Source organism: Jatropha curcas, chromosome 9 (genome assembly GCF_041381405.1).
Source record: "Jatropha curcas cultivar XTBG-Jc1 chromosome 9, XTBG_Jcur_1.0, whole genome shotgun sequence".
Taxonomy (NCBI): Eukaryota; Viridiplantae; Streptophyta; class Magnoliopsida; order Malpighiales; family Euphorbiaceae; genus Jatropha; species Jatropha curcas.
In genome coordinates this window covers 17,214,643-17,226,193 of record NC_143159.1, presented here as the reverse complement: position 1 = coordinate 17,226,193, position 11,551 = coordinate 17,214,643, and the positions used below count along the sequence as shown (strand labels likewise).

General features: G+C 34.6%; 1 pseudogene; it reads left to right on the top strand.

The window, feature by feature from the left end:
* The first annotated feature begins 3,199 nt into the window (after positions 1-3,199).
* LOC149493717 (uncharacterized) lies at positions 3,200-4,996 on the top strand (annotated as a pseudogene).
* Positions 4,997-11,551: the final 6,555 nt, after the last annotated feature.

Here is an 11,551-nt window from a genome sequence, read left to right as displayed (position 1 = left end):
GATTAAAAATAATAAAAAGACAAAAATTGTCAAAAGAAGAAAAATCTAAACTTAAAAACTAAGGTAGGAATATTGAACTTCTAGCTAGTTGATGCTCTCAAATTGAGTTCTTCTTCACTTGATATTTTATATGAATCTCCATTAGATTTTTTTTCCAATGATATTATTATATAAATTATTAATTTTTTATACCATGAAACTAAGGCTAATTATTGGCCCTTTTTCCAATGTTTATAATTTCTTATACTATGAAATAGACAATGGATTATTATGTTATTAGTTAAATGCAAAATTTATTATTCTTTTTATCCATAAATATAACTCATTTTAGGGTAAAATAAAAGTTGTTCGCTCATGATGATCTACATATAAATTTAATGTGCTAAAAGAATAGGCAATAACTTGAATTAATTTATGCTTTAATAAGTCACATTTAAAAATTAAATAAAATTAAGACATCCAAATCCAAATTAAATGAAGTAAAAATTGATTAGGTCATACTTGGACACTTGAATTAAACTAAATTTAGATTCGAAATAAATCAGATTTATTTTTCGATCAAAAATACTAACCTAATTTGAATTAAATTAAGTCACACCTAGAATTAAATTAAATTAAAACACCTTAATTTGAATTAAATTAAGTAATTATTGATTAAGTTACACTTAAAAGTTATAGCTCAAATGACATATAATCAAACATTTTGGCATGCGTATGAGTATATGAAAAATCCTAGGGTTCAATCCTTGTATAAGTCATTTTGATATTTACTATGCATTTTTCTTGTGTAAAGTCTATAAAATATTTTCTACATATAAATTTCAATGCGCTAAAAGAATAGATGAGGACAATAGCTTGAATGATTAATTTATAATTATTAAGTCACATTTAATAGAAAAACGTTATCAATATCCCCTTAGAGTAAAGACCTCGACAATTCCATCATTTCCTTCTCCAAGTTAAAGTTGATCAAAAGCTTGTACAACATGGGGCATCTTGTTAGAAGAACCCACAAACCTAAAGGTGATTGCTAAGCCATGCCAGAAGTAGACTATCTAAAGTTGGAAAAGATGAATATTGCTTTACGTATGTTGTATCCCAGTTAACTAACCAAGGTCCATTGACTTAGTCTTTGCCTAATATCGAGACTGGTAGAACTGTAAATTTAACATATCAGTTCCATAAAGAAAAAGGCTTATAGAAGAACTCAAAAACCTTAAGGTGATCCCTAAGCCATGCCAAAAGAAGACTATCTAGAGTTGGAAAAGATGAACATTGCGTTACTTGTAATGTACCCCAGTTAATTAATAGACTGAGGCCCATTAAGTTAGTATTTGTCCAAGATCGAGATTGGTAGAACTATGCATTTAAAACGCATTTTTGCGACTGACGCACATCGGTCGCAATATTGCAATGATATCATGACCAATTGTGATGATTGGGAGGTTGAATATCCACTGACGGATTTGCGACCGATATAATATCTGTCGTTAATTCTAGTGCTAATAATTTTCACCAGTTTGGCTTTCATTTTGCGACCCTGCGACTAATTTGCGACCGATTCTGTGACGGATTTGCGACCGTTTAAAAGCCTGTCGCAAAATAGTGCGCTGCAGTTCAGCGCCAGATTTAGCTTTCGTTCTACGACTGATTAGCGATCGACACTTTTGCGACTGATTGTATTGGTTGCAAGTTGGTGGCAAAAAAATAAGGCACGTCGGTCGCAAAAAAATAGAGCTTTATAAGCCCTTGGTTGCCTTGCGTGAGCGCAGCTCTCCTCCTTCCTTCCCCTTCTCCTCTTTGTCGCGTCGCAGCCATTCCCAGCTCAATCACCTCCTCCTTCGCTCTCTTGCAATGCCGGTCTCCAGAGAAGCCCTTGTCGCTGGAGATTCTTGCAGAAGCTTCGTTCGTGTTTGCCTGGTCAGGTACGCCTCTTGCTGTCTTTTTTTTTTTTTTGGATTTCGTTTTTTATGTGAATGCATTTCGTTTTTTGTAGTTATTATTGTTGTTTTTTTAGTCATTTAATTATATTAGTTCTATATTTTTAATCTATTGAAGTTAAATTAGATCAATTTTTATGAGATATTTTTTTCCAATACATAATTATAAATCATGCTGAATATTTTTCTTTTAATCAGCCAGACTAATTGATAAAATTCAGTTATTAGACATTATAGTAATAATTTTAATATTTATTAAAAAATTTGATGGTCCATTCAACAATCCAATATCATGGGTGAAGTGCACATGCAAATGAAAAGGATGGAAAAGGGTTTCTTCAATAGCTGACTTGTGAAATCACAGAGTAAAATTTGGAATTATGTTAAATAGTTGAAATATTTTGGTTTACTAATAATATTTTTTTTGGTAAGATACGAAATATAAAATTTTCTAATCAAAGAAATGGACAATTAAGCTAATTATTAATAACTAAATTAGAAGTAAAGTAAAAATCTTATTATTACATATTTCTATTTAAACATTTGAAAATTGTACAAATTGCATATACACCCAAAATTGGCAATAAGAGATGAACATGCTCCACTAATTGCCATATTAGAATTGTCATTACATGTTATTTTCAAAGGCTGCTCTTGTCTTACCCAAAAATAGCAAAGTTACAAAATTTAATTGGATGTAATTAATTATGCAGAACTATTTTTATTCTTACTTAGCACCATGATTATCGTGGGTGATTGTAATACATGGATTTTATTTTTATTTTTAATAATAATAATTTCTACTTAATAATAGATTTAAAAATTATTATTTTATTTTTTGTTAAAAGATGGAAGCTAGAGAGATAATTTATAAAAAAAAAGATTTTTTGATAAATTATATATTCACTAAAATCTAGTAGCAAATTAAGTGTTATTTTTGCCTTTTTACATTGAAGATTGAAGTCCATTTTATTATTATTTTACATTCGATGGTTATAATTTTTACTAGACAAAAAAATTAGTTTGGAGATTAGGACTACCCGTGGAAAAGATTGATTGTTGTCGAAATAATTATATGATATACTGGGGTCTTGACTCTAAATTAAGAGAATGCAAGTTTTGTAATCTTCCAAGATATCAACGGTGGGGGTCAAGGGATTGGTACAATACAAAGAGAGAAGGCTTTCAAGAAGATGTATTATTTCCCTCTTGTTCCTCACCTTCAAAGGTTATATGCATCTAAGGCGACAACTGAACACATGAGATGACATGCTTTGCATGAATATGAGGATGGTATAATGACTCATCCGTCAGACTCTGAAGGCTGGCAACACTTTGATAACAATCATTCTGTGTTTGCTGCTGATATAAGAAATGTAAGATTGGGGCTTTGTACTGATGGGTTTCAGCCGTTTGGCCAATCAGGAATCATCATGGCCTATCATTATCACACCATACAATCTACCACCCTCAATGTGTATGAAAGATGAATACATGTTTTTGAATTGTACCTTGCCCTAATAATCTAAAATACAAAATTGATGTGTTTCTGCAACCTTTGATTGCTGAACTTAATTATTTATAGGAGTACGGGGTTGAAACATTTAATATTTCGGCCAATCAGAATTTCATAATTCGAGTTACTTTGCTTTGGACCGTCCGTGATTTTTCAACATTTGAAATATTATCTCGGTGGAGTACGGTAGGCAAATTGGCTTGTCCTCATTACATGGAAAACACTAATGCATTTACACTAAAAATTGGAGGTAAACAATGTTGGTTTGATTGTCATCGCAAATTTTTAGCATAATCTCACCCTTGGAGGAGAAATCGACAATGCTTTAGAAAGAACACGATTATTGCTGATCCCCCTCCGCTTGTGAAGTCTGGAGTTGAAATATTACAAGAAATTGATGATCTGGGGCTTATGAAAGTTATAGAGTTAGGTGCAGAAGAGGTAAATGGTAGAATTTGCAAGAATAGCGGATGGAAAAAGCGAAGCATCTTCTGGGATTTGCCATACTGGATTTCTCTTCTTATCCGGCATAACCTTGATGTGATACACATAGAAAAAAATGTGTTTGAAAATCTATTCAACACTGTCATGAACATTGAGGGGAAATCCAAGGGTAATGCAAAAGCGAGAGCAGATATGAAGGAAATTTGTCATGGACCAGAACTCGAGCAATCTGTACTTATTGGTAAGTTTCCAAAGGCATGTTATTCTTTAGATAAACCCCAAAGGCAATTATTATGCGAATGGGTCCGATCATTAAGGTTTCTAGATGGATACTGTTCAAATATAGGTAGATGTGTTGACATGAGGAAATATAGATTGTTTGGCATGAAAAGCCATGACTGTCATGTTTTCATGCAAAGATTGATTCCTGTGGCATTCCGGGAATTATTGCCAGGGAAAATTTGGGAAGCAATGACAGAACTGAGTCTCTTTTTCAAGGAATTGATGATGACTGTTATCCGATGAGATGATATGAACCAATTAGCGCGACAAATCCCAATAGTGATATGCAAATTGGAGCGAATTTTTCCACATGGCTTCTTTGATTCTATGGAGTATCTGCCGGTTCATTTGCCCTATGAATGTTGTATAGCAGGACCGGTACAATATAGATGGATGTATCCATTTGAGAGGTGAATCACTAACATCCCATTCTAATCATTACATATTTTATTTCAACTCATATTTACATATTGGCTTTGTACAATTACAGACACTAGCAGAAAATTAAAAAGAATGTGCGCAATAAGGCAAAGGTCGAGGGATCAATTTGCAATGCATATTTGGTGCAAGATGCTTCCACCTTCTGTTCACGCTACTTCGAACCACATGTTTACACCAAGCATTGGAGAGTGCCACGTAATGATGACGGAGGAGATTGAATAAAATCTAAGTTAGAAGGAAATCTAACAATTTTCACCTATCCCAGGCGTACGATTGGTAAATAAAAAAAAGACAATTGACTGATGCAGAGATACGAGCGTCTCAAACCTATATTTTGTGGAATTGCGAAGAGATTACACCATTTGTACAGTAAGTATAAATCTTGTAGACAGTCTAAACCCGATCTGGGGCTTAGTTAAATCATGTTTATGATAATTTTGTTCGTTCATAAACGGGAAATATATCAAGCTTTTACGGCTTCAAAATCCCAATTTGACTGATACTGCAGTTGATGCAAAACTGGACTCTGAATTTGCAAAATGGTTCAAATGTTATGTAAGTAACTTTCTAGTTACACAACATATATGTGTACATTCTTAGATTGCACTCGTGTCATTACTATTTCCCATAGGCTCGAAGCTCAGGAAGCGATATTAATAACATATTTTTTACTGATCTAGCAAGAGACCTCTACCGGTTGCTAATGCCTTCTCTGGCTATGTTGTAAATGGTTACAAGTTTCACACTGAGGGTTATGGGACAAGAAGAAAGACAATGAAAAGTGGTGTTTGCATAAAGGGATCAAACTACAGTGATGTGTCAAATGATTTTTATGGAAAATTGGTTGAGGTTTTGAAGTTAAAATATTCATCCCTACCAATCAAGTGCACAATCTTATTCAAATGTGAATGGTTTGATCCTATGCCAAATGTTGGCATGAAGGTTCATCCTAAGTATAATGTTGTGGATATTAATCAAAGAAGAAGGCATACGAAATACGAACCTTTTGTGTTGGCGATGCAAGCTGCACAGGTGTACTATGTCCCATATACATAATTGAAACGAGATTGTTGTAATTAGATGATAGAATGTAAAATCAAGCCTAGATCAATTGTTCATGCATTTGACACCAAACAATCTACTTCACTCGTATAATCTAAGCCATTTCAAGAAGTTGCGGTTGATACGCAACCGATGCAAGTTGTTGAAGATTTAACGGATAGATTAGATGATGAAAGCGGAACATATATTGAAATAGGAGCATCGGATGATGAAGAGAAAAGATTAAATCATCATGGGTACCTCAGAAGACGAATATCAAGAAGAGGAAGAAGAAGAAGAAGAGGAAGTAGATGATGATGAAGACACTTAATACTTCAAACCACATGTATTATGGATAATAAATTAATAGATGTATATATAATATTATTAATGAAGAATTTTAATGTTATTCACTTTCTTTATACATATTTACCACATGTTCTACAATTCATATAATTATACATACATATGTAGGTTCTGTTATCTGTAATACAGATGGCTAGAGGTAGGGCGTTTGATTCAGACGCGTCTAGCAATGGTCCGTGTGGAGGTCGTGGCCGAGGATGCAGCATACATGGACGAGGTGGGACTATCCCTCCTCCTTCTTCTTTAGGTACGTCTGGGGCTTCATCCTCTACTCAGCCTCCCGTGCCGCCATTACTTCCTTCTATTCCTTCCTCTTCTACCCCACTTCCTAGACCAGTAGAGTCTTCACCAGCTTCACAGTCACCTACTACACCAGATAATCATAAATGTCATTTACTGTCATTTCAGTTATATCTTAATTATTTATTTGTATTTATAGCATTTGTCATTTCTTTTGCAGCTTCATTAGAGCCACGTAACAAGCTCAATTTGGTAGCAAGATAGTAAGTACTCATTTACTTTTTCCTTTGAACTTGGTTTTGTTCAGATTTTGATGCTTTCGTCTACTTATATTTCATTTATGTTTTTTTTCTCAGCATATATCCATCCTCTCGAGCATCAAGGCAAATTATGAGAATAATCAAGCTACATCTCGATAAAGATGGATACATATGGGATGCCATACCACAGGAGGCGAGAGACTTTTATTGGGAAGAGTTTCAGGTACGATTTGGTTCAAGTTATATCTTCATTCAATGTAATTAATAATCAAGCTACATCTCTTTATTGAAATTTTATTTTTCATTCTTGTAGAAGCATTTTGTATGGGAAGAGGCCATTATGGCTATGCTAAAAGTGGCCTGGGAGAAATTGTGCGCTCTACGGTATGCTAACTTCACCTATAGGATTCAAAAAAGCTGCAAGAAGCAACAGTGCGTGTCTCAGGAGATATGGAAGAGTTAGCAGAAGGCTAGGGAGGATCCTGCATTCAAGAGAAAGTGTGACGTATTTGCACGAAACAGACGCAGTGAGACTGGTAGTGACGGGCAGGACCTTCCCGACACATAGGCGGATCAATCTATTTGGAATTTGTTTATTTTATTTTGTTTGATTTTTGAGTAACTGAAGGAAACGAATGAAGTAGTAAATAAATAAATAAAATATATAAAAATAAAAAAAGACTTGTAAGTAAAAGGATGAAATCAAGTTATTACTCACTTAACAAAAAGAAAAAGAAATAAGAACAACTTACATATGAACTTTGGATTAGAAAAAAACAAATAAACGTTCATCCAAATTGTAGAATCTAAGTCTCAAACTATAACATGAATGGTTATTAATTTCAACCTGCAATTTAGAAATTTATTACTGGTCTATATATATTCATGATTCATTTTTTTCATTAAAAAAAAGATAACAAAATATAGTAATCTTGAAACTATCAAGCCAATCTGAATTTTAAAGCTTAACTAGTAATAATGGGAGTAATATCAAGAATGTTTTAGGTTTACAATGTTATATTATTGCAAACAATGTCTTAATTTTCTTTACTACAAATCATTTTTTATACTTATCATTATTAGATTACATCAAATAGAGTTTTGATTGTTCTTCCTAACAATTTTATAATTCATAATAAGTTTATCAAAAATAATAATCTAATCAACTACAACAATTAATAAAACAATATTTAAATACCCATGTATGAAGCGTGGTTTTCGACTAGTATATATATAACCTTGAAATCAAAAAAATCTCTGCAAAGTTGACGTGATACTTCTATGTTTGAGTATTGCTTTTTCTCTTTTTTTATAAATTTACTCTAATCTTGAATCTCGAACTACTGGATCAAGAACCAAGTGTTTCGGATCTCTTCATCCATTTTTTGATCAAATCTTTAAATAAATCTTCAAAGGTAGTTTCTGAGAACCTTAAATCCTATTCCTACATCTTTTTCTTCATTTTTTGGTGCTTTAAACATCTCTTTTGGGTTTAGTTGAGAGGAAAATTGAGGATCAATCAATAAAGGGTCTTTGCGCCTCTGTGGCGCATAGCCTAAGCTGGTGGCTCAAGCCACTATATGTGGCGTTCGCCACAGGCCTGTGGCTTGCGCCACACGAGCCCAAATGCCCTGTTCTTGCCCTGTTCATTCCAAAAGCCTTCCTGATTCGGGAAAGACCTTGTGCCACTATGTGTGGCATGCGTCATAAGCTTATGGCGCATGCCATAGCTCCTTGTGGTGCAAGGCCCTTCAATTCAGAGGCTTTGAATGTATAAAAACTCAATAAATATACCGATTCGAAGATCTAGTGGTGAAGCTCCGACCTTAAATTATCTGTGATGCATTTTAAGCCACATATGGATCAAATAAACAATAAGAACCAGATTAAGAGCCGTGATTGGTGAATTTGTTAATCATCCTTGATGAACATCAAGACAATGAGCTTAAATCTCAGTTAACCATTTAATTTTTGTTCTTTTAATTAATGTTCTTTACATTACAAGCACTTTATTATTCTGCCATTTAATTTTATGCTCTTTAATTTAATGCCTTTATAATTATTATTATGCTAACCCCTTTATTTGTTAAGTCTTGTACCTTTAACATGCATCATATCTTCATTTTGTGAATATGTGAGTGTTGGTGGTTGGGAATGCATGTTCTATCGTTCTGTAAATATTATTTGTCTTTGTGTAAATGTTGTTTGTTTGGATCTTTCATTTCTTAGTGTGTTTTAATGTTTATTATTTCAAAATGTAAAGAGGTCTTAATGGACGTCATTAAAGCTTGTTTGTAATAATTAATTGGGTTTGGAAAATTTGGAGGGTTGAGGGTAGATTCTAAATTTAAGAAGGGTTGTACTCTTTTCTCCTTCCTCTTTCTTTATGGATGTTTACTTTATGCTCTATGTATGAGATTATTTGCTTGAATGACATGTTTTCCAAAAATTGCATTAAAACCGTTTTACATCTCAATTAAGAGTTAATCTTACCATTAATCATTGTGAATTAATGGACAACGAGGAGGCCGGTTTAACTGGGCGAAATGGGTGCCTAATACCTTTCCATTTCAAACCTAACTCCTGGGCCCTATCTCTAGTTTAAAACTGAATTAGCCGATTCCAAAGAATCGACTAATTCGAGTTCCCTAATAAGGGTGATGACTCCAAAAATAAAATTCTTACCAAAGTAAGAGAAACTTTTTCCGAGGATTGGGCGAGTTTAATAAAAGAAAATCATTTTTACTAAAAGTCAAGCAAGCCCGTTCGATTTGATTCTTTCCAAAAAGTCCAAAACTTTTTGGGGAAAACCACGCGTCCTCAGTAAGAGCAAGAGTGACAAGCAACACCATGATAGATGACGATTATGCTTTGAATGTATGTCCCTTGAAGCTATTGTCTAAGTTCAAGTTGAATGTTTCTGATCTTGAGCCTTCCGATGTGGTCATTCGTGCATATGACAATTTAAAAAGACAGGTAGAGGGTGTCTTTAGAGTGTAGTGAAAGTGGGATCGATTGAAAAGGAGATTGAATTCATAGCGATTAACATTCCCCTAACCTTTGCCTTACTCTTGGGGTGCCATGCTATCATTCTTTGGGAGGTGTTCCTTGTAATCTACATCAGAAAATCAAATTCTCCTTCAATGGTGAAGTGATCACCATCCCGATTGCTAGTGAAAAAAAGCATAGCCACTTTGAATCTAGATAAGCCAATTTTTCTTCCGTGGACTAACTTTCAAGTAGCAATCTTAAGCACAGACATGGAGCCCACTGTCTCTAACATCATGAAGAGAATGAACTTTGAAGAGGGCAAAGGACTTGGCAAGAACCAATGAAGGATAACTGAATTGCCAGATTTCTGAACAGAAAGACACCAAATGGGTTTGGGGTAAAAATATGGAAGCAAATAGAAGAACACACTTGGCTAGCATGATATGAATGGTCATTTCGTTTGCTCGAGTGATCAGTCCTCTCCGTGTTTGCTAATGGATCCTTTTGAGCATAAAGGGAAGACATACTGGGGTTTTGAAATCTTTATAGATGTGATTGACGTCCTTAAGGTTGAGCTTGAGAGACAAAAGCAAGAGAAAGAGGTAAAGAAAGAAGAGGAAGGGATTAAAGGGCCAAGATGGCTGAGATTGAGGATGAAGAGGAGCAAGCGCCTCAGGAAGAAGAGGGGGAGAATAAGAAGGAAAGTGTGTGGATTACTGACCTAAACAAGGCATCGCCGAAAGATGATTTTCCATTTCCTCATATTGATATCCTTATAGAAAGTGCAACTATGATGGGATGCTACTCAATTATGGATGGTTTCGCGGGTTACAATCAAATTCTTATGGCACTGTTAGATAGGGCAAAAACTGCTTTTGTCAATGAATTTGAAACTTTCTGCTACCGAATAATGCCGTTTGGCTTGAAGAACGCCGGGGTAACTTATCAAAGGATGGCTACTACTTTATTTCATGACATGATCCATAAGAGTTAGAGGTGTACATTGATGATATGATTGTCATGACAACGACACCAAAAGAGCATCCAACAGCCCTAGAATGGCTCGCAGACAAAGTTATCAATTACGAGCTATGGTTGAATCCGAAGAAGTGTGTGTTTGGAGTAACTTAAGGTAAAGTACTAGGATTCTTCATCGGTCTAAAAGGAATAGATGTCGATCCAGATAAGATTAAGGAAATTCAGGAAATGGAGCTACCCAAGACAGAAAAGCAAGTGAGAAGTTTTTTGGGTAAGGTTCAATATATTAGTAGGTTCATATCGAAGTTGTCTATCGTATGTGATCTAATTTTCAAGGTACTAAGGAACGATAAGCCATTCAAGTGGAACAATCACTGTCAATCTAGCTTTTGATAAGATCAAGAATTACTTGCCGAGATCCCCAGTTTTATGTCCACCTTAATCAGGGAATCCATGAAGCTCATACTTAACAGTGAAAGATGCCGAAATTGACGCTATGTTAGCATAAGCTAACGAAGCAAGTATTGGAAGGCAGTTTACTACTTGAGCAAGCAACTTCTTCCAAATGAGTAGAAGCAAGCAACTTGTTTAGCTATGGTTTGGGAAACTAGAAAACTTTGTCATTACTTTCAGTATTACAAGGTAACCGCAGTTTCTAGAATGGATCTGGTCAAGTACTTATATGGAACACTGGCATTGGTGGGAAAACTAGCGAGGTGGTTAATCTTGTTATTTGAATTTGATATTGAGTATGCTGCAAAGAAAGACTGTCAAAGGACAAGGAGTTGCAGATTTTCTAGCAGCACATCCAATTGAAGATGATGAACAATGGGAAATTGATTTTCCTGATGAACACTTGAACTTAATAGAAAAGAAAGCATGGAAGCTCTACTTCAATGGGTCAGCCCACAATAAGGGAGCAGGAGTAGGCGTCTTGCTAAAGTCTTTACATGGTGAAGTTATCCTGATGTTAAAAAGGTTATGATTTGCTGATATGAATAACAGGCAGAGTATGAAGCTTGCCTATTTGGATTAGAAGCTCTGATTGCCAT